Below are 24,541 nucleotides of genomic sequence, written 5' to 3'. Positions count from 1 at the left end.
GTTTAGGCCTCGGTTGCAGCTGCCGTCTTCTGGGTCTTGACCAGTAGACCTTGAAGAAGGCAGATGCAATCGTGGCCGAAACGTTGGTTTTTCTCCAGCAGCAGTAGTTGTGTACATTATGACGCGGTATCACACTCAGAAAACTTTTATGTCGACTGACTCTGGCCGCGGTAGCGTACGCAATTAAATTGTAAGTTGATTTCTGAACGAATCGTAAGCAGATTTTTGAGTGCGTGATGTCTCTGCCAGTGGAATCTCCGTCGCATCTAGAAATAAAAAACTTTCCGCAGACAAAAGGCGAGGGGGCTGACCGAGTTGAGTCGAATAAACCCGAACGGGTGAATGCCATCCGCTTAATGTGACTGACTACATGTGCGAATGATAAGCGTGATTACAATCATTAGCGAGATACGTAGATTCAGACTACCACAGTGAAAATAAACGACTAACAGGAATGACAGGTAAGAAAGATTACGAATTATCTTCTCGGTGTATCCAAGAAAGTGAAATTTTGACAGAAAATTTTGGCCAGATCGCTACACTACTAATGGGGAGCTGCACAGCCCTTGGTTAGCAGCCGCTTAATTGTATTCTCGGAATAGCGCGGAAAACGCGTTGTACGTATACGTAATAACGTCTACGTGAATAGTTACGGAATTAGTGACGACATGATGGTTTGTTAGAACGAGGAAAGAGAGGACACGGGGACATTACACAAATTACGTGGAAGAATATGACAATTGCCAATTTATATAAAAATTTCGTACTACTAGTATTTTTCGATCTCATGCTTGAGAAACTGGAGCATATGAATGAAATGTAAAACTTTTTCCTAACCTAAAACTTTTTGCATGTAGTATCCTTAACAAGCATTTGATATTGATATTTCGTGAATTATATTCTGTCGTGTTATTTTTGTAAACGAGGTAGATAAAAACGACCATTTGTGCCAAAACGGTTTCGCTTATTTGGCATGTTTTAGAATCGCTGCAATATTAGAAAGACCTATTTCGTTTTATCTAGTTGACAGTGACAAAATAAACGTAATCAAATGAAGAAATCACACTAGTCTTGGGTACTATTCGTTTCGACAGCTTTTTCAGTATTATACAATGACATTTTTATTTTTAATATAGTAAAACGTTTGATGAGATAGTAGATTCTTTCACAGAAAGGAAAGCACGCCGTGTAAAGCTGCAGCATGATTAGATACAAAAAAAAAAAAAAAGAAGGATTCAAGAAATGTGTACTGTTACGCTTTCCTCTGGTTTTTACTGCTCCACCCCCCCCCCCCTCCCCCCCCTTCGCCCTCCCGCCACACGTCGGCTGTGCTGGGGCCGTCTTATATAATGGGCTCCTCCCGGGCTCCTGCCAGCATTAGTTGTGTGCTCGCGTCAGCCGCTCCAAGTATTGCGCAAGTTTCTGTCTAGGCGGCGAGCGAGTGCGTCCCAGGTAAGTGGTGGCGATGGCTTGGAAGCTGCTTGCCAAGCGACCATCTCGCTAGATTGTCGCACTTCTCTGCCTCGCCAGTGTACAAACCAGCTATTGCCTGGGCATTCATTTTGTCGGTTTTCTGTTACATACGGGAAAGAAAACTGGCCAGTTGTGAGTAGGCCTCGCGCTGTGAGGGTTCTGTACAAATTTCGTTGTGTACAAAGACAGTTCATCCATCCCGAGATCCGAGAATATGGAGAATCTTTGCCTGTTAGCGACACTGATACTGGCCAGGTATCAGTCCCGAGAATTCCAAGACTTCCGAGAATCTTTGAATTTTAAGTCTGCTCGACTATGAAAGTAACATTACTGTGTATTTTACTAAAGACGCTTGCAAATCCGTCAATTGCTTGTTGTGAGTCGCGAAATGAGATGAGAACATCATCAACATAATGTTTGTAGTATACTATACATGCGGTAATTTCAGAGCGACGTTTGAAGATTTTTTTTTTTCATATTGTTGACGAAAATATCTGACAGCGTGCCTACTAACGGAATCGCGTTTGAAGGTAGATCTGGTTTTTAAAAGTAAAGCAGATGTAGTTTAGTATAGTTTCTATTAACTCGAAAATTCCTTTAATTTCCCAAGATGGAAACGTCTTTCCTTTAATGACTGCTACAGTTTCGTGCGTAGGATTGATACACATGTTTGGCATGCCAAGCAAAGCGAACGTCGCATTAGTAGGGTTTCATGCATGTCTAATTTCTTCCGCAAATTTGTAACTGTTTTTTTACAGAGCAATTGTTTCGAAAGGTATGACAACCTCTTATAAGGAACCTCTCGAGTGGGGGGCTGCAAGTTCAGTATTTAGGAAAGTTCGTTCTAAAGTGTTGTGCTACTAATTATGAGAGAAAAGTATTCGCTGCTAATGACTCACCATGTGCATTAGGAGAACGACAGAAAATGAGTGTCTGGGAGGTGCAGAGATCAACCTGACGAAATGGACATCGTTGACATTCAAGAAATATTCGGAACAAACTATTAACTTGCACCATAAACACCAAATGAAAAATGGCGCTTCACAGTGATCACAAAGGTTCGCACCATCAACGTCTGAGGTGAACTCCTTGGCAGTTAGTGCAGGACGTCCAGCTGGATATCCACTCCTAAGGACTGCATACAGAATCACATTGGTGTAATGGGGTGACGAGAAATGATGTAATGTGACGGTATGCAACTAAATGCGAAACAGAGTATCGTCGAGTTTTTCGTGAAACTATGCTTTAAGGCGTAGCTGCAGATAGTGTGATAATATGATTTATAGGCACGGAAAAAACGACCATCCAGAGGCGGAATTTATCAAGTGGTTCCAGGTGATATGAACTGCAATGTCGCACTCTTTTTTGGGAGGGATCGCTTGCTCTATAGGAGTATGATTTTTATGTGCAGACCAGTAATCAAGCAAGTTATTTTGACCGGCTATTGGCCAAAAGCAGTGCTCATCCCATTGCTGTAGTTCTCGTATGCCCATTTTCCCACTGTTGCTTGCTGTCACCTAAATACTCCCTACTGCCCTACTGGAAGATCACACACACGAGGAAGAATCGCAGGGGGCAGAGCACCTCCAACTTCTCGCAGCATTATAAATAACTTCGCAGTCAATTTTCCATGCATCTTAACAGTCAGCATATCTGTGTACGAATGTGTTAAGGCACTGATGTTACTTGATCTTGATACAAATCTCTTTGGTACCTCTGATTTCCAGGATTCACTTCGTATGCATTCCTCTACAAACCCGATTTGTCGGAGTTGAAAACAAATTATTTACTGAACGATGGTATAACTTTGTTTATCTCATCTGCCAAATTTCGGACGATTCCGCAGTCTGCTGTGTATCGTCAAGTTGACTCTTTGAGATTTCTTTATCTTACGTCTACCAATTCTGTAGCACTGTTTGAAGTTATGCAACCATCCACTGCTTCCCTTCAAATCACTGTAATCTATATCGCGCTCAATTTGAGGTGCGTAATGTAGATGGTCGCTAGCATTTACACTATGTGATCAAAAGTATCGGGACACCTGGCTGTAAATGACCTACAATTTCGTCGTGCCTTCCGTCGGGAATGCTGAAATTCAATATGGTGTTGGCCCACCGTTAGCCTTGATGACAGTCCAAAAAAGGACTACAGCGACTGTCATCAAGCTTCCACTCTCGCAGGCATACGTTCAATCTGGTGCTGGTAGGTTTCCTGGGGAATGGCAGCACATTCTTGACGGAGCGCAACACTGAGGAGAGGTATCGATGTCGGTCGGTGAGGCCTGGCACCAATTTGGCGTTCCAAAACATCCCAGAAGTGTTCTATAGGATTCAGGTCAGGAATCTGTGCAGGCCATAGCAGGGATGTTATTCTGTAACGACTCCACCACATGCCGTGCATTATGAACAGGTGTTGGATCGTGCTGAAAGATGCAATCGCCTTCCCCGAATTGCTCTTCAACAGTGGGAAGCAAGAAGGTGCTTAAAACATAAGTTTAGGCCTGTGCAAGCACCCTCCGTAAGAAACACGACCACACCATAACACCACCGCCTCCGAATTTTAGTGTCACTACACACGCAGGCAGATGACGTTCACCGGGCATTCGCCATACCCACACCCTGCCATCGGATCGCCACATTGCGTACCGTGATTCGTTACTCCACACAACGTTGTTCCACTGTTCAATCGTTCAATGTTTATGCTCCTTACACCAAGCGAGGCGTCGTTTGGCATTTACCAGTGTGATGTGTGGCTTATTAGCAGCCGCTCGACCATGAAATCCAAGTTTTCTCACCTCCAGCCTATTTGTCATAGTACTTGCAGTGTATCCTGATGCAGTTTGTAATTCCTGTGTGATGGTCTGGATAGATGTCTCCCTATTACACATTACGACCCTCTTAAATACGACACCACATATTGCACTGTCTCATCTTGCAGAAACGCTAATACTTCATCTGCCACTTCTTACTCACTCTCCGAAATTCCTTGGGTTCCTTTCTGAAGGAATGTCAACTTCGGCAACTGTCGTTGTAGATATAACGCAATGTGTGTTTTGTTTATCGCCGCCTTTGCTCTGCTTTGTCAACACCTCTAACAAAGTAGCACCGTCCTGAGTTACTCGTCGACGAAGCAGTTCAACTACGCTCCGTAGCCTAAGGCTGTGTTCACCATTGGACACCTCCGGTCCCGCCCACTGTTGCCATTGGCAGCCAATGTTGTGGTTACCTGGCAGACAATATATGGGGCGTCGAATGCCGTAAACATCATCTGCCTTTTGCGACCGCACACACAAGTGGTTCCTCGTTGGTAGATTATTGATCGTTTTCTGCATGATGTAACTAGGTTTTATCTATAACGTTAACTGTTTGTCTGGCGGCATTGTTTTTGTGCGTTCTAATCTATAGATGTAGAGATGGTGTTTTGAGATTCATTATTTTGAAACTGTCTTTATCTTTCTTACCGCTGAATAGAAACCAGATTCTGTCTACACCTTTCCCGAGTTTATATGCTGGGTTATTACCAACTTCCGTAATATTTTCCGAAAATAATTTGCTAAACGTGTCAGTATAATCGCCGTATGTATATGTACACAGGGTGCTCCAGTTCCGATAGGACCGCTTGTATGAAATTCCTGACTGCAATGCTGTCACATGGTGATTTGTGGCGCTACGACCGTTGAAATTTAATAAAGAGAAAGCCGAAGTGCTAACACGGCTGCAGCACGCATTCTGGTCGCACATGTAAACAGTACGTGTCTAACGCTCGTTGGAAAATGGCACTGCAGCAGTGAGGCCACATCACGTTTATGAGTCCTCCACTGTTTTTGAGTGAGAATTCGCCGAATTTAACCTAAATACCACCGCTACGGTCGCAGGTTCGAATCCTGCCTCGGGCATGGATGTGTGTGATGCCCTTAGGTTAGTTAGGTTTAATTAGTTCTAAGTTAGATCTAAGAAGTTAAGTCGCATAGTGCTCAGAGCCATTTGAACCATTTAACCCAAATACCGAGAGGCAGGTTCCCTGTCCCTCCTCCATGACGACATCCCAGCCCACAAAGCGAAGACCGTGAGCGAGTTTATGGCCAGCATACGGATCGCAGTCCTGTATCACGCATCGTAACCGCTGCATTTGGCCCCAGACGACTTCTAGTTGTTTCACAAATTCAAGTGGGCAACGAAAGTACACTGCTATGACGCAGTTAAGTTCATTCAAGAAAACTGTACTGCAGTACCAAACGCAAATCCAAAAAAGGACTACAGCGATGGTTTCAAAATACTTTTAAAACTATTTCGGCTGTGGTTTGGTGCAGGGGGAGGCTGTTTTGAATGAATAAAGTGATTTTGCGAACATAATCCATGACTCTTTTTATTCATTGCCACACTCCTGGTGCACAGTGTGTAACGACCAAAATTTAAAGATTAAAAACAGTCTTGATCGCAACTTTTTATTTTTATTGGAGTAACCGGTTTCGATTCTATTTAAGAATCCACGGCAACCCTCGATGTATCTTTGCTAGTAGCGTCTCCCTGTCGATTTAATAACCTTTGGTGCATCTTCGCAGAATAGACGTTGGAGAGCAGCATACTTTTAGCTGATCTTAAACCAAGTAACTTTTATAGTTTATATTTTATGACAAATAACCATTTATAATGATGTTACGATGTAATTTAACTATAACGCACTTTATATCTACTTCTTGTGCTTACCTAATCATAGACGTCTTTCTGATTGGCTAGCAGTGATGTCACACTCAGGACGGTGGACGTGACCAGCCTATTTAATAACCGTTCCCTCATTGTTCGATTAGCAGTTATTCCGGCGTCGAGGGTCGGCGCAACTTGCTCGACGGAGTCCACCCACTATTCTGGGTATATTTATTTATTAGTTCTACATTTTGTTGTATATACTTACTATTATAACGAGCCCTCTATCTGGTAATGTGTTTCTTCGGAGTATGAAGATGGTTCTTAAATAGAATCGAAACCAGTCACTCCAATAAAAATAAAAAGTTGAGATCGAGACTGTTTTTAATCTTTAAATTTTAATCTTAAGGGTGACTGATAATGTTTTCAAAAAGTTTGATGTTCACTGCCTATTCAGGTACTAGGAAACCTTAAGAAATTTAGAGGGATAAGAACTAAAATCATGAAGCTCAACATGAAAATAAGCTTCAATAAACAGTGTATTGCAAATTTTGTTGTTCCTAGTTGTGTCAAGATTAATATTAAAGCAAATTCTCCTGTAATTCCATTTGTACAACGAAAGAGCAGCTTTTTATGGATAAAATCAGAAATCCGATATACTTTTAAGACGAAAGATCGTTTAAATAATGAAATGTACTGGTTACAACTATCGCTGAGTAGTCAATTGCCACATCTTTTCTAAAGAACTATTTGTCATTGATGAAAAGATAAATTTTATGCATGAACATGTTCTAGATAAACATTGTACAAAAATAGAAGTTGTCATTAATAAACAACATGCAAGCTCGTTTGATCACCCATATAACTTACATAACTTTTATCCCAGAGTTTCAAATCTCACCGACATCCAATTTACTACAGGTGAAACATTATTACTAAATAAAGGTCTAAAATATAATTTTAAAAAATGGTTCAAATAGCTCTGAACACTATGGGACTTAACATCTGAGGTCATCAGTCCCCTAGAACTTAGAACTACTTAAACCTAACCAACCTAAGGACATCACACAAATCCATGCCCGAGGCAGGATTCGAACCTGCGACCGTAGTGGTCTCGCGGTTCCAGACTGTAGCGTCTAGAACAGCTCGGCCACTCTGGCCGGCAAAACATAATTTAAAGCATAATTTAAATCATGATAATACGAAACGGATAACTGCAGAGGTAAAGGTTGCCACGAAAAGTCCTAGAGCTAACAAATCAGAAACATGTAAAATAGTTTTAAAAACGAAAGATTTCATTACTAATGAAGAAGTAGACATAAAACGAATAAGGAATCCAATATAATTAAATATATTAATAGAAAATTGCTTTCAGGTTATGCTATTGTCATCAAAGCAGATAAAGGAAACACATTAGTAATTATCAATGAAGCCGATAATATTTCGAAAACTCTAGCATTTTTTCAAGAAAATGAAATAGATGAAATCAATAGAGATCCAACCCCAAAATTTCGAACTAAGGTAAGAAAACTGATTGATGACAATAATATGCTATTTTCACCTAGTGAAAACATGGCTTAGAAGGTAATGAATCCACAATTACCCAAATAGCGATCTCAAGTGAAGATTCATACATAAAATAAGCCGATCCGCCCAACTGTGAATAATATGAGTTGTCCCTCACAGAAACTTAATTAAAAATTTAATGAGATCTTAAAGTCCTTCTACGTCTATCAAAAATGCTTAACATTAAAAACTGTTATGAACTGGCATAGGAAATTTACAATATAGATATACCCGATGGTACCACATTTGCCTCACTTGATGTTAAAAATAAAACATATCAATAAATTAAACAATTGGTATTATTAAAAATAATGTCTTACAACACAAGATTATAGATACAGAAGAGATTATAAAGTTTATTAATCTGCTTGAACAAACGTTAGCTTTTAACTATTTCTCCTTTAACAGTAAGATCTATACTCAAAAATATGGCCTAGGAATGGGTAATTCCCAAGCTGGTACTATGGCAGACATTTTTGTCGATCATGTTGAATTACAGTACTTTGAAAAAACCCTGAAATTACCAATAAAATAATCTACTATAAACGATGTTGTTGTTGTTGATGTGGTCTTCAGTCCTGAGACTGGTTTGATGCAGCTCTCCACGCTACCCTACCCTGTGCAAGTTTCTTCATCTCCCAATACCTACTGCAACCTACATCCTTCTGTATCTGCTTAGTGTATTCATCTCTTGGTCTCCCTCTACGATTTTTACCCTCCACGCTGCCCTCCAATGCTAAATTTGTGATCCCTTGATGCCTCAGAACATGTCCTACCAACCGGTCCCTTCCTCTCGTCAAGATGTGCCACAAACTACTCTTCTCCCCCATTCTATTCAATACCTCCTCATTAGTTATGTGATCTACTCATCTAATCTTCAGCATTCTTCTGTAGCACCACATTTCGAAAGCTTCTATTCTCTTACTGTCCAAACTATTTATTGTCCATGATTCACTTCCATACATGGCTGCACTCCATACAAATACTTTCAGAAACGACTTCCTGACACTTAAATCTATACTCGATGTTAACAAATTTCTCTTCTTCAGAAATGCTTTCCTTGCCATTGCCAGTCTACATTTTATATCTCCTCTACTTCGACCATCATCTATTACTTTGCTCCCCAAATAGCAAAACTCCTTTACTACTTTAAGTGTCTCATTTCCTAATCTAATTCCCTCAGCACCACCCGACTTAATTCGACTACATTCCAATATCCTCGTTTTGCTTTTGTTGATATTCATCTTATATCTTCCTTTCAAGGCACTGTCCATTCCGTTCAACTGCTCTTCCAAATCCTTTGCTGTCTCTGACAGAATTACAATGTCATCGGCGAACCTCAAAGTTTTTATTTCTTCTCCATGGATTTTAATACTTAATCCGAATTTTTCTTTTGTTTCCTTTACTGCTTGCTCAATATACAGATTGAATAACACTGGGGAGGGCCTGTCTCACTCCCTTCCCAACCACTGCTTTCCTTTCATGCCCTGTCATCTGGTTTCTGTATAAATTGTAAATAGGCTTTCGCTCCCTGTATTTTACCCCTACCACCTTTAGAATTTGGAAGAGAGTATTCCAGTCTACATTGTCAAAAGCTTTCTCTAAGTCTACAGATGCTAGAAACGTAGGTTTGCTTTTCCTTCATCTTTCTTCTAAGATAAGCCGTAAGGTCAGTATTGCCTCACGTGTTCCAATATTTCTACGGAATCCAAACTAATCTTCCCCGAGGTCGGCTTCTACCAGTTTATCCATTCGTCTGTAAAGAATTCGCGTTAGTATTTTGCAGCCGTGACTTATTGAACTGATAGTTCGGTAATTTTCACGATATGGTTTACTATTGCTCTATAACGGGACGAAAGATGAAATAGATACATTGAAAAACTGTTTGAATAGTATACATCACAAATTGATTTTTACAGTTGAACATGAAATCGAAAGAAGTATACATTTTGTAGATCTTACCATCACAAACAGGGAGAATAAACATCTTTTTGCAGTTTATAGAAAACCAACCACAACAGATGTAATCATTAACGCCACCTCTTGCCATCCATATAAATATAAAAAAGCATTCTTTCAATCAATGATTCACAAAATTAAAAAAAATTACCGTTGACGCCAGATGAAATCCAGAGAGAGAGAGATTAATACTAAATCAAATTGCTGCTGTAAATGATTTCAATCCCAATGACACAGACTTATTGCTTAATAAGCTACAACATTCGTATCACTCATCTGACTCGAGCAATCGAAAATACTCTAAAATGACATACATAGGGAATATTTCCGATAAAATAAATAAATTGTTTAAAAATACTGAACTCACAATAGATCCCACCACCAACAATTTGCTTCATAACAGACATAATATTGATCAAAAAGATACCAGATACCAAAACTCTGGAGTCTATAAGTTACTATGTGATGATTGCGAGAAACAATATAGCGGACAAACTGGCCGCAACTTTGCTGTTAGTTTCAAAGAACATACATCAGGTACTAGTTATTATCCTTATTTGGCCAACATTTGAATGACTGCGATCATTGAGAAGGATCAATTCAAAATAATTTGAAAATTTTTCATAGTGCCCCAGAAGGACCGTTATGAAATTCGTTAGAAGAAATAGAAATTTAACACATTATAAAAACAAGCCTCTAGCCTTACTCAACGAGCAGCTCGACTTCAGAGAAAAATTTTTCTTTGATCTTTTTGAAGACTTATTATAAGTAATACTGTTCTTTCGTTCTTAAATACGTTATGTCCTTGTTCTTTTTATAAATCATGTTGACTCTTGATTTTATCATTAACGCTTTTATGATCAAAAATAATTTTGTTTTTACACTTTTTACATATTTCATATTTTATATTTTGATATAACCATTGCTGTTGCCTCATTACGTTCATGATAAAACTTGGATTTACTGTATGTCAATTCTAGCAAATAATACCCCATTTTTCCTATATTGCTAATGGTCTCCTTGTAATAGAGGTTCTATCCTCTAAATGCTATACGTAATGTAACGTTTATGTCACATATTTGTGTCAACTATCTCTCATTACGGAATTATTTCCCTTAGCGTACACGAATAGTGCCACCATTCTACCTAATAGCATCATAATTCTACTTTTTAAGTTTCTCGTAATTAATACTAGATAGAATAGAACCTACGTCTAGTAACTTTATCTTACCCTATAATATCTATGTCTTCCACTATGCACTAATGTGAAGATTTCCTCCTCACGCACTCATTGTAATGACTGATAAAACCATCACATAAGGTTATTTCCAACATGTTATATCGACAGAGGACGCTGATCTTCATCTATAGCAATCTTTGACAGCTCTGTAGACTGTCGCATCGGAATAGGACGCCGTTTCCACGGCAACTCTCGATGTACCTCCACTAGTACCATCTCACTATAGATATAACAACCTTTGATGCATCTTTCCCAGAACTGACATTAGAGGGCTACGTACATTTGGCTGATCTCAAGTGTTTAACCGTTACAGTTTATGTCTCATGATGAATAAGGAGACTTACGTGATGCTACGATATAATATAACTATAATTCAACATGTTATATCGACAGAGGCCATTGGTCCTCGTCAATTGTAATCTCTGACAGCACTGTAGGCTACCACATCGGAATAGGACGCCGTTTCCAAGGCAACCCTTGATGTATCTTTGCGAGTAGCATCTCCCTGTCGATTTAATAACCTTTGGTGCATCTTCGCAGAATAGACGTTAGAGGGCAGCTTGCTTTTAGCTGATCTTAAACCGAGTAACTTTTATAGTTTACATTTTAGGACGAATAATCATTTATAATGATGTTACGATGTAATTTAACTATAACGTACTTTTTGATCTACTTCTTGTGCTTACCTAATTATAGACGTCTTTCTGATTGGCTAGCAATGATGTCACACTCAGGACGGTGGGCGTAACCAGCCTACTTAATAACCGTTCCCTCCCTGTCCGATTAGCAGTTATTCCAGCGTCGAGAGTCGGCGCAACTTGCATCACAGAGCCCACCCACCGTTCTGGGTATATTTATTTATTAGTTCTACGTTTTTTAATATATACTTGCTATCCGGTAATATGTTTTTTCAGAGTCTGGTTCTTAAATAGAATCGAAACCGGTCACTCCAATAAAAATAAAAAGTTGAGATCAAGACTGTTTTTACTCATTAAATTTTAATTTTAAAGATCGCTGATAATGTTTTCAAAAAATTTATGTAACGACCAAGATATTCACCTTATCCGCTTTGGCGGTCAATGCATTATGCTGTTTCAGTTTACGGTTAATGTCGTGACATACTGCAAGCTCAAAGTAGTTACCTCTACTGCGAAATAAAATTCTTCTTAACTGAACCTACAGTTGCGCAATCAGCGCCCTGTGGACATGGAGAAACTACGAGTAGTAATGTCTCATTTGTCAGAGTCTTCTCTGTCAGTGTGTTTCCCAAAAAGCGACCCGCATCATCGCTCTAATGACTCCCCGTTCCTCTCTGTTAGGCTTATATGTCGTCCTTCGCGCGTCATTTTGTTCTCTCCAAAGCATCGTGGTCCGTTGTGCCACCAGGTGGTTTTATGTCACGTTGGGCAGTGTTCTTAATATTTTGGTTCACTGGCGTACGTAGATGTAACTAACGAAATACACAGGAAAGGGGGGGGGGGGGTTGTCATAACGTCTCGATCCATTTATAACAAATAACATATGCATTTACATAATAAATAATTCTAAGAGATTTCTGTGATAATGTTAGCCTACCCTTTTCTTCAGGTAATTCGTTTAAAAAGTAATTAAAAAGAATCCTTACGATAGATGAACATATGACTGATGTTAGTATGTGATTATGCAGTTTGTCTTATCTGGAGGTACAGCTAATGACAGTAGAAAGAAGTCTAATCGCATCAACGCGCCAATTAAGCAACTAGTTAGACGTATCAAAATCAACGGTTTTGGATGTTTTACACTTTACGCTAAAGAAAAGGGTGTACCACGTTCAGGTTGGTCAGAAATTAGACCACGAAAAGTACGCATCTTGCAAAGCTGCCTGTTAAGATCTGATAGAAGCTGTACTAAAAGGACACCTCACGGAGCGCGTTTTATTTACTGATGAGGCCACATTCCACATCTGTGGAAAAGTTAATGAACGTGATTGTCGCATGTGGGGTACGGAGCCACCTACGCTGCCACTGAACGGAACCAGCCAGAAGTGAGAGCACCACTGGCACTCACGAACATTGCAATCTCTGTGAACTCTTCATTTTTGCGCCGGCCGAAGTGGCCGTGCGGTTAAATGCGCTGCAGTCTGGAACCGCAAGACCGCTACGGTCGCAGGTTCGAGTCCTGCCTCGGGCATGGATGTGTGTGATGTCCTTAGGTTAGTTAGGTTTAACTAGTTCTAAGTTCTAGGGGACTAATGACCTCAGCAGTTGAGTCCCATAGTGCTCAGAGCCATTTGAACCATTTGAACCATTTTTGCGCAAGAGACAGTTACAGGAAACAATTAACCTCGAAATCCTGGAAGCACAACTTGAACAAGGACGCATCGATGGCGATATCGTGTTCCAACAGGATGGAGCTTTCCCTCATTTTACGCTCGCAGCAACAAAGTACTGCTACCCAAATCGAAGATTCGCCAACAGATTGACAGGCAGCGATGCAAAAAGACGGTGGCCATCGCCTTCACATGACTTGATAGCCATACATTTCTTTGCTCGAATGTACGCAGAGTCAATGGCCTACAGTGTTGTGGGTTGGCAGGAGAGCCAACACCGGTATGAGAGGAAGCCGAAAGGCACGCGTTTTAGCTCACGCGCGCTCGCGTGAGGTCTGGAACAGGACAAGGAAATTAGACTGTATAAAAAACTGACGTAGCTGGTGGAATACTTAACTTTAATCCATAAATGGTGAACGTCGCTCTTGACGGTACATGTTTTACAGTATCAATAGTAACTGGTAATGGCGCCTTGCTAGGTCGTAGCAAATGACGTAGCTGAAGGCTATGCTGACTCTCGTCTCGGCAAATGAGAGCGTAATTTATCAGTGAACCATCGCTAGCAAAGTCGGTTGTACCACTGGGGCGAGTGCTAGGACGTCTCTCTAGACCTGCCGTGTGGCGGCGCTCGGTCTGCAATCATTGATAGTGGCGGTACGCGGGTCCGACATATACTAACGGACCGCGGCCGATTTAAAGGCTACCACCTAGCAAGTGTGGTGTCTGGCGGTGACACCACATACAGGACAAAGCTAAGAGATCTCAGGATCTAAGAGCTGAAATCCAGGATCCGGTGTCACCTGTTTCACAGAATGTATTCATTTCCGTTCTTCAATGATGAAAGCAATGCTTTAAAATGAACGCAAGCCCTGTAGAAGTGCTGTGAAAATTTATACATAGACTGACTATAAACATAGGTGCAGAGAGCTATAAGACTACCATACCATCAGAAATAAGCATGGACTACGGTAGTTTTCCTAGTAGCGTCGGTCAGTTAAGATCGTAACCGCGTTACCTATATGTTAGATTGTGTTACATACCTGTCAGGCGCTACTTCGTTTCGATCGTTTTGTTTGCGCATCCAATCAGTGTTTCACTAGATTGCCTTATCAACCGGAAGTAGTAAACTGTCTAGAAACTGAGTGAGGATACCTAAAGGGCTGCGTAAGTTACGGAAGAATTTTGTTCTAGATAGTTATCCTCTTGTCTGTTATTTAAAAATAAATAGCATTTAAAACAAAATTGAAAATGTCATTCTATAATTCAGATTTTATTAAAATTGTTAATTTATAATGGGAAACAGACGTGGTGTAGTAAAAAATACAAAATACATATTTATCATACAGCGCTACCAAACAAAAATTTCTCAAAAGAAAGGCAAAATTGAAAAAGGCAAAAGGGAAACATAACAACCTTTCGTAGAATACATCGTTGAGCTTATATAAAATACACTGATCACCTAGAACTTTGTGGTCACAGATCTGCTATCGATATAAACCAGTCTAGTCGATGGCAGCGTGACCTGGCTAGTCAGACACATAAACAGTGCATGTAGTATCAGTGTCAGCTCCATCCGAGAGCAGAACGAACAACACGCGCGATCGCTCTGAGTGTGACAGTGGGTAGATTGTGATGGCCCGGAGGCTCCGCACAACCATTTCGGAAACTCGTCGGGTGTTCGTGGTGTTTTGTGGTGAGTGTGCTCAATAGGTGGCGTAACAAAGGTAAAATCACGTCCAGACGTCGTGGGGTTGGGCGGCCACCCGTCATCACAAATGTGGGACGTCGTAAGCTGGCCAGACTGATAAAACAGGACAGGCGGCGAACTGTGGCGGAACCAACATCAGACTTTAGTCATGGGCAGAGAACAGGTGTGTCTGAACACACAATGCATCGAACACTCCTGACGATGGGCCCACGCAGCCGACGATCCATCCATGTGCCAATGTTAACACGACGCCATTCAGCAACTACGACTGAAATGGGCACGTGATTAGCAGCACTGCACATAGGCACCGTGGTGAAGCGGTGCACGGTCTGATGAATCCCGATGTGTTCTTCATTCCGATGGGAGGGCGCGAATCTGTCGTCTTCCAGTGGAACAGCTCCTTGACACTTGTACTGCGGGATGGGCAAAAGCTGGCGGCAGGTCCATTATGCTCTGCAGAACATTCACGTGGGCATCTGTGGGTCCAGTGGAGCTCGTGCAAGGCACCATGACGGCCAAGAAGTATCGTACACTGGTTGCAGACGTACACCCTTTCATGAAGACCATGTGTCCCAATGGCAGTGGCATTTTCCAAGAATATAATGCCCCATGTCCTAGGCCACGAGTGTGAAGTAGTGGTTCGAGGAACACAGTAACGAGTTTCAATTGATGTGCTGGCTCCCCCAACTCGACAAATCTGAACCCAATCGAACACATCTGGGATGTGATTGAACGTGGCGTCAGAGCTCATCATCCCCTTCCCTGTAATTTACGAAGATTAGGTGAGTTGTGTGTGTGTGTAGATGTGGTGCCGACTCCCAGCAGCGACCTACCAAGGCCTCATTGCTTCCACACCACGACACGTTGCAGATGTTGTACACGCCATAGCTGAACAGACCAACTATTAGGTAGGTGGTCATAATGTTCTGGCTGAGCAGTGTATGTTTCTGTTATTAATACGTAATCTTCCCACTTGTCAATAATAACAGGAAACACTTGCCCTGATCGTGATAAAGAACGTTTTATTGATACTAAATAACAACAATAATTCTATAGATTTTTTTATGTTTGTTGGTATAAACTGTAGTTGCATGAAAAGTTATTACTTTGGTTACGTAAAAGCTCATAGTTATCACTATTATCTAATTTTTATTACTTACTAGTGAAGCTGGCAATGCTTCGCAATTGCTAAATACGTATGGGAATTGGGTATACGTCATAGTCTTCTTCTGTCGCCCACCCTCTCTCTCTCTCTATCCCTCTGGTGTTGCCCACTCCCTTCTTCCTCTTCTCCTCCTCCTCCTTCCTATTTTTGTTTCACCTTCCCCCCACTGCCAGTACTTCTCTTATCCCACACTCTCTCTAACGCATCTCCTCATTCCTCATCTCTCTGTCCATGTTCTCCTTCCCCTTCTCTCTGACTTTATTCATTTTTATTGCCAATATTATGGAAATGGAAGAGGATGTAGATGAAGATGAAATGGGAGATACGATACTGCGTGAAGAGTTTGACAGAGCACTGAAAAACCTAAGTCGAAATAAGGCCCCGGGAGTAGACAACATTCCATTAGAAATACTGACAGCCTTGGGAGAGCCAGTGCAGACAAAACTCTACCATCTGGTGAGCAAGATGTATGACACAGGCGAAATACCCTCAGACTTCAAGAAGAATGTAATAATTCCGATCCCAAAGAAAGCAGGTGCTGACAGATGTGAAAATTACCAAACGATCAGTCACGGATGCAAATGCTAACGCGAATTCCTTACAGACGAATGGAAAAACTGGTAGAAGCCAGCCTCGGGGAAGATCAGTTTGGATTCCGTAGAAATACTGGAACACGTGAGACAATACTGACCCTACGACTTATCTTAGAAGCTACATTAAGGAAAGGCAATCCTACGTTTGTAGCATTTGTAGACATAGAGAAACTTTTGACAATGTTGACTGGAATACTCTTTCAAATTCTGAAGGTGGCAGGGGTAAAATACAGGGAGCGAAAGGCTATTTACAATTTGTACAGAAACCAGATGGCAGTTATAAGAGTCGAGGGGTATGAAAGGGAAGCAGTAGTTGGGAAGGGAGTGAGACAGGGTTGTAGCCTTTCCCCGATGTTATTCAATCTGCATATTGAGGAAGCAGTGAAGGAAACAAAAGAAAAATTCGGATAGGTATTAAAATCCATGGAAAGAAATAAAAACTTTGAGGCTCGCCGATGACATTGTAATTCTGTCAGAAACAGCAAAGGACTTAGAAGAGCAGTTGAACAGAATGGATACTGAAACTTCCTGGCAGATTAAAACTGTGTGCCCGACCGAGACTCGAACTCGGGACCTTTGCCTTCCGCGGGCAAGTGCTCTACCAACTGAGCTACCCAAGCACGACTCACGCCCGCTACTCACAGCTTTACCTCTGCCAGTATCTCGTCTCCTACCTTCCAAACTTTACAGAAGCTCTCCTACGAACCTTGCAGTACTAGCACTTCTGAAAGGAGGATACTTCGCAGACATGGCTTAGCCACAGCCTGGGGGATGTTTCCAGAATGAGATTTTCACTCTGCAGCGGAGTGTGCGCTGATATGAAACTTCCTGGCAGATTAAAACTGTGTGCCCGACCGAGACTCGAACTCGGGACCTTTGCCTTTCGCGGGCAAGTGCTCTGCAATCTGAGCTACCGAAGCACGACTCACGCCCGGTACTCACAGTTTTACTGAGAGCACTGGCAGAGCACTTGCCCGCGAAAGGCAAAGGTCCCGCCTTCGAGTCTCGGTCGAGCACACAGTTTTAATCTGCCAGGATGTTTCATATCAGCGCACACTCCGCTGTACAGTGAAAATCTCATTCTAGAATGGATAGTCTTTAAAGGAGGATATAAGATGAACATCAACAAAAGCAAAACGAGGATAATGGAATGTAGACGAATTAAGTCGGGTGATGCTGAGGTAATTAAATTAGGAAATGGGACACTTAAAGTAGTAAAGGAGTTTTGCTATTTGGGGAGCAAAATAACTGATGATGGTCGAAGTGGAGAGGATATAAAATGTAGACTGGCAATGGCAAGGAAAGCGTTTCTGAAGGAGAGAAATTTGTTAACATCGAGTATTTATTTAAGTGCCAGGAAGTCGTTTCTGAAAGTATTTGTATGGAGCGTAGCCATGTATGGAATTGAAACATGGACGATAAATAGTTTAGACAAGAAGAGAATAGAATCTTTAAAAATGTGGTGCTACAGAAGAATGCTGAGGATTAGATGGGTAGATCACATGAAGTATTGAATAGAATTGGGGAGAAGAGGTGTTTGTGGCACAACTTGACTAGAAGAAGGGATCGGTTGATAGGACATGTTCTGCGGCATCAAGGGATCACCAATTTAGTACTGGAGGGCAGCGTGGAGGGTAAAAATCGTAGAGGGAGACCAAGAGATGAATACACTAACCAGATACAGAAGGATGTCGGTTGCAGAAGGTACTGGGAGATGAAAAAGCTTGCACAGGATAGAGTAGCATGGAGAGCTGCATCAAACCAGTCTCAGGACTGAAGACCGCTACAACAACAACAATTCCAAACGGAACATTGATTAGGAAAAGAAGTCAAAGTGTGTGGGTAAATCGATTGGGGTCGCTAGTGCACGAGTTAGTACCTTGCCAGCTGCTGAATCTGTGAGGATAATTGCTTTAATGACAGTGTTTCGCGTTGTTTTAATCTACGAAGTGGATCATAAATTTAGCCATAAACACTTTCTCCTGTTTTATGTAAAAAATTGACTGCGAAAAGGAAAACAAAACCGCACATTTCTCACAGCTTAACGTGTTCTTTCTCGCAGACGATAAAACAGTTTGTATTTAGTATTATATGACACCATTGTCTATATCTACAATGGTTGAAGCTGTACCTTGTCTGCCGATAGTTAGTCGCGAAGGCATTCACCCAACCGAATCTTTCCTTCAAATCGTGTAAACTGAAACAAAATAATTTCTGTAACATCATGAATTTATTGAAATAGAATCAATCTGAAATCAAAGTTCCGGAGTCGTAACGGATCGCGCTTCAGATATTTGTATTCCATTTGCCTCCAAGCGCTGTCTACGCTCTTCGTCAGTCTTGTTGACTCGGCAACCATGTAGCTGGCTTGCGCTGCGCGTACACCTTCCGATATTCCGACGTCTCACTGGCGGCATTTTTTCCACAGAAATAAACCACGAACTGAAGTCAATTCAGTGTTCGCAACACCACATTACCACGAAGCTCCATCAGTTCAATCTTTTTTTTTTTTTTTTTGGTCATCAGTCTACTGACTGGTTTGCTGGTTTGTTGCGGCCCGCCATGAATTCCTTTCCTGTGCAAACTTCTTCATATCAGAGTAGCACTTGCAACCTACGTCCTCAATTATTTGCTTGACGTATTCCAATCTCTGTCTTCCTCTACAGTTTTTGCCCTCTACAGCTCCCTCTAGTACCATGGAAGTCATTCCCTTATGTCTTAGCAGATGTCCTATCATCCTGTCCCTTCTTATCAGTGTTTTCCACATATCCCTTTCCTCTCCGATTCTGCGTAGAACCTCCCCATTCCTTACCTTATCAGTCCACCTAATTTTCAACATTCGTCTATAGCACCACATCTCAAATGCTTCGATTCTCTTCTCTTCCGGTTTTCCCACAGTCCACGTTTCACTACCATACAATGCTGTACTACAGACGTAGAAATTTCTTCCTCAAATTAAGGCCGGTATTTGATATTAGTAGATTTCTCTTGGCCAGAAATGCCTTTTTTGCCATAGCGAGTCTGCTTTTGATGTCCTCCTTGCTCCGTCCGTCATTGGTTATTTTACTGCCTAGGTAGCAGAATTCCTTAACTTCATTGACTTCGTGACCATCAATCCCGATAGTAAATTTCTCGCTGTCCTGCCTTATTTGACTGTAAGTCCTCCAAAGCTCTTTTAAATTCTGATTCTAATACTGGATCCCCTATCTCTTCTAAATCGACTCCTGTTTCTTCTTCTATCACATCAGACAAATCTTCACCCTCATAGAGGCATTCAATGTATTCTTTCCACCTATCTGCTCTCTCCTCTACATTTAACAGTGGAATTCCCATTGCACTCTTAATGTTACCACCGTTGCTTTTAATGTCACCAAAGGTTGTTTTGACATTCCTGTATGCTGAGTCTGTCCTTCCGACAATCATATCTTTTTCGATGTCTTCACATTTTTCCTGCAGCCATTTCGTCTTAGCTTCCCTGCACTTCCTATTTATTTCATTCCTCAGCGACTTGTATTTCTGTATTCCTGATTTTCCCGGAACATGTTTGTACTTCCTCCTTTCATCAATCAACTGAAGCATTTCTTCTGATACCCATGGTTTCTTCGGAGCTACCGTCTTTGTACCTATGTTTTCCTTCCCAACTTTTGTGATGGCCCTTTTTAGAGATGTCCATTCCTCTTCAACTGTACTGCCTACTGCGCTATTCCTTATTGCTGTATCTATAGCGTTAGAGAACTTCAAACGTATCTCGTCATTCCTTAGTACTTCTGTATCCCACTTCTTTGCGTATTGATTCTTCCTGACTAATGTCTTGAACTTCAGCCTACTCTTCATCACTACTATATTGTGATCTGAGTCTATATCCGCTCCTGGGTACGCCTTACAATCCAGTATCTGATTTCGGAATCTCTGTCTGACCATGATGTAATCTAATTGAAATCTTCCCGTATCTCCCGGCCTTTTCCAAGTATACCTCCTCCTCTTGTGATTCTTGAACAGGGTATTCGCAATTACTAGCTGAAACTTGCTACAGAACTAAATTACTCTTTCTCCTCTTTCATTCCTTGTCCCAAGCCCATATTCTCCTGTAACCTTTTCTTCTACTCCTTCCCCTACAACTGCATTCCAGTCGCCCATGACTATTAGATTTTCGTCCCCCTTTACATACTGCATTACCCTTTCAATATCCTCATACACTTTCTCTATCTGTTCATCTTCAGCTTGCGACGTCGGCGTGTATACCTGAACTATCGTTGTCGGTGTTGGTCTGCTGTCGATTCTGATTAGAACAACCCCGTCACTGAACTGTTCACAGTAACACACCCTCTGCCCTACCTTCCTATTCATAACGAATCCTACACCTGTTATACCATTTTCTGCTCCTGTTGATATTACCCGATACTCATCTGACCAGAAATCCTTGTCTTCCTTCCAATTCACATCACTGACCCATACTATATCTAGATTCAGCCTTTGCATTTCCCTTTTCAGATTTTCTAGTTTCCCTACCACGTTCAAGCTTCTGACATTCCACGCCCCGACTCGTAGAACGTTATCCTTTCGTAGATTATTCAATCTTTTTCTCATGGTAACCTCCCCCTTGGCAGTCCCCTCCCGGAGATCCAAATGGCGGACTATTCCAGAATCTATTGCCAATGGAGAGATCATCATGACATTTCTTCAAATACAGGCCACATGTCCTGTGGATACACGTTACGTATTCAATCTTTAAAACACACCAAAGATATCACCACTGATAGTGCACTGCAATATCGCTTTCACTCGTATTGTTTGTGGCAAACTATCAATATTCAGTTGTTATTGTCATGGAAACTTGTGACACCAGAACTGTCAAACAGACAGTCATACTTCTATAACTGAGGTTTTCATATAAAAATAACATCCACATTTCCGACTTTGCCGGTGGATTTTGCAAAAATTTTCTTTCATACAAATCTTGTCACGACAATTACAACACAACATAAACAACGACAACAACAATAACAACAAAATCAGCCAGATCGGTCGAGCCGTTTGATACGTGGTACTTAATGCAATTAAGGATAACGTTGGAGGGTGGACCCACCAGTATAACTTTCTTTTCACACAACCTGTTTATTTAACAATACAGGGTGGTCTATTGATCGTGACCGGGCCAAATATCTCACGAAATAAGCGTAAAACGAAAAAACTACAAAGAACGAAAGTTGTCTAGCTTGAAGGGAGAAAATAGGAAGCCCCATTTTTTATTACTTATTTGCGTAGTACGTAAATAAATATAAACTGTTTATGTGATCGCTCTAAGCTTGTTGATACCAGTGCCTACCAATTTTAATTGTATAGTACAGCACTGAGAATGGTCACCAAGTGACCGAAAATCGATTTTGCGGATAATAAAACAAAAAAAAAAAAAAAAAAAATACGACCAATGCTGTTTCTCCTTCCAAATATGTTCTGGCTTTATTTACGGCCAAGAGCTGATTAATTAGAACATTAATTATCGGGAGCAAATGAGAAAGGAAAGGCCATATAATAGCGGGAGAAACCACAAACGACCACTAGTGTCTTAGTACAATACCACTGCCTATATCTACGACCAAAGAGCCGATCGAGTGAAATTCTGATGGTCCAGTACCGATATGATAATAATAAGGAGAATAGTGAAACAAATCACCACGAGGATTACAGAAAGTTGCTCCCCTTTAAAGCAAGCAGTTCCATGGATCCACGGTACGTCGCAGCAGTTACTGAGTGGTGCCGATGAAAGCAAGGCAGAAGGGGGCAGCCAGCGCACGAGCGGTCGTCCGGCACGAATGTTGCCAACCACCGACGGGATGTCGGCCTGCTGCTTGTAGTCGACACTGACCCCGGTCAAGTACCCCGGTATCTTCGCTCTGCGCAGGCCCTCCTTGTGCAGCTCGTAGCTTCGGCCGCTCGGACCTCGTGACCACCTCTCGTCGCGACGCTACCACCAATCCCCAAACTTCGTGCCTCCCTCTCGGGCCAGCGAACGTCGTATATATGTAGGCAAGCAAAGACTCTCTGACTCTCCCCCTTCCATCCTGTTTCTTCCCCGCCTACCCTCTCTCTACCTCCCTTCTCTCCCCCGAGTCCTTTGCTCACCCCCCCACTGTCTTTCCCACTCCTTCTGGCGTCCTTCCAGCCCCCCTTTTTTCTATGTCCCCTCCCTCCAACCCCTTTTCTTCCCTTTCCTCTCCTCCCCGCTTTTACCCCTTCATCGGTCCGGGTGTCCCCTCCCCCCCCCCCCCACCCAAAGAAAAAACTGCCGCCGTGTCGCCTCTACAGTGCTGGTTAAAGTGAGTGTCCAGTGTTATGTATCCCATGTCAGTGTTGCCAACAGCCACCACACTGTCGCTAGTTGTGTTTTTATCTCATACGAAAAGAAAGCAGACTTTCGCCGTGTTTTTTAACTGTGCATGGCTCCTCCCTGTGTGTCTTCACACGCATCGTGAACGCCGTGTTTTTGTATTTTACATTCCGCCACTGTCTGCTATTTTACTGTTTTTAACAAAGTCACCGTTTTGTCGCATTTTTTATATATACCTTTGTTCTCTCACAATTGTTTGTTTAACTTTTCTCTCGTCTGTACAGCAGCGTATTACGCAGCTGTCAGCCTGTTCTCCCATGGTGGGGGGGGGGGGGGGAGGGAGTGGGGATCGAAAATCAATAAAGGAAAAAAAAAAAGACTTTCTGACGACACAATCCACAGATACCAACTCTTCCTCATAGATATTGTCAATGGGGCCCCAAGAGGGATAGTCGATACTACACCTGAGCCAGTGGCGCCAGACAGAACACTCTACTAACTCAATGGTGCCACGGCTCACCGTTCCCAAGTGAAGTTCCTTCCTACATCGGAACTTGATTTTTAGTTATGTAAACAAAATACAACTTTTGTAATCATACAAAATACACAATAATTATGTGGAAAACAAACAAACAACAAAAGAAGACATGGACTCCAAGTTCCTCTCTCACACATTGATTTTTGTTTCTTCCCATAGCAGTACAACCGTTAATCCTGCTATTAACTGCCTCATTTATGTGCTGCACCAAAACTACCGAACCGCACAGCGGAACTGTATACATGCGTATTACACAAGTGGATGGATTATTTTTTAGAAACTGGTCGAGATTTTTTGACCACCGTCTAATACGGCAAAGCAACAGCGACTGTGGATTCGACTGAGGTTCAGGCGATCTTGTGACGCAACAATGTTACCCGCAGGGCGTCCTAACTGGACACCTCAGGCAGGCCCGTGGGCGAAAGCAGGCCGTGTCTGCGTGTGCTGGAGAAACTTGCCAGACGAGTTTGTCGGGTCTGTCGCGTCCGTGCGTTCCAGACCACTTATAAGTGAATAACAGAGGATACATCGCACTGTACCTCGTATTTACCTCCTGCTTTTGCGTACGGAGCGCGAAAAGAATGACAACTGTCATCTTCTTTCGGTGTACTCAGTCGGAAACTTGCCTTCGCAGTCCCTGGAGGAAGGATTTGTTTGGCGTTGTATTACACTCTTACGGCGTATTACTCGCTTGGTATTGGTTCAAATGGCTCTGAGCACTATGGGACTTGACATCTGAGGTCATCAGTCCGCTAGAACTTAGAACTACTTAAACCTAACTAACGTAAGGACATCACACACATCCATGCCCGAGGCAGGATTCGAACCTGCGACCGCAGCGGTCGCTCGGCCCCAGACTGTAGCGCCTAGAACCGCTCGGCCACTCCGCCGGCGGTATTGGTTCTTGCAACATTTTGAGTCCGCCTCCGCGGCATACTATGTCTCTTCTCCTACACGGTACATAAATATACAGAAACATAACTAAATAGTATTACGCACATATATTAATCTAATAAATAA

The 24,541-nt window shown here is 42.0% G+C and overlaps 1 protein-coding gene across 2 annotated transcripts in view; it reads left to right on the top strand.

Annotated features, from left to right (window-relative positions):
- The first annotated feature begins 1,383 nt into the window (after positions 1–1,383).
- Positions 1,384–24,541, top strand: part of LOC124716977 (cytochrome P450 4C1-like) — a 166,323-nt gene continuing 143,165 nt past the window's right edge. Inside the window, exon 1 of one of the 2 annotated variants that reach the window (XM_047243581.1) lies at positions 1,384–1,452. The gene's annotated coding sequence lies outside the window, so the exon portion shown is untranslated. The remainder of the gene's footprint in view (positions 1,453–24,541) is intronic. The other variant, XM_047243580.1, reaches the window with a different exon arrangement.

Source organism: Schistocerca piceifrons, chromosome 9, assembly GCF_021461385.2.
Source record: "Schistocerca piceifrons isolate TAMUIC-IGC-003096 chromosome 9, iqSchPice1.1, whole genome shotgun sequence".
NCBI lineage: Eukaryota > Metazoa > Arthropoda > Insecta > Orthoptera > Acrididae > Schistocerca > Schistocerca piceifrons.
Note: the sequence above shows the minus strand (reverse complement) of the source record. Positions and strands in the feature narration are given on the sequence as shown.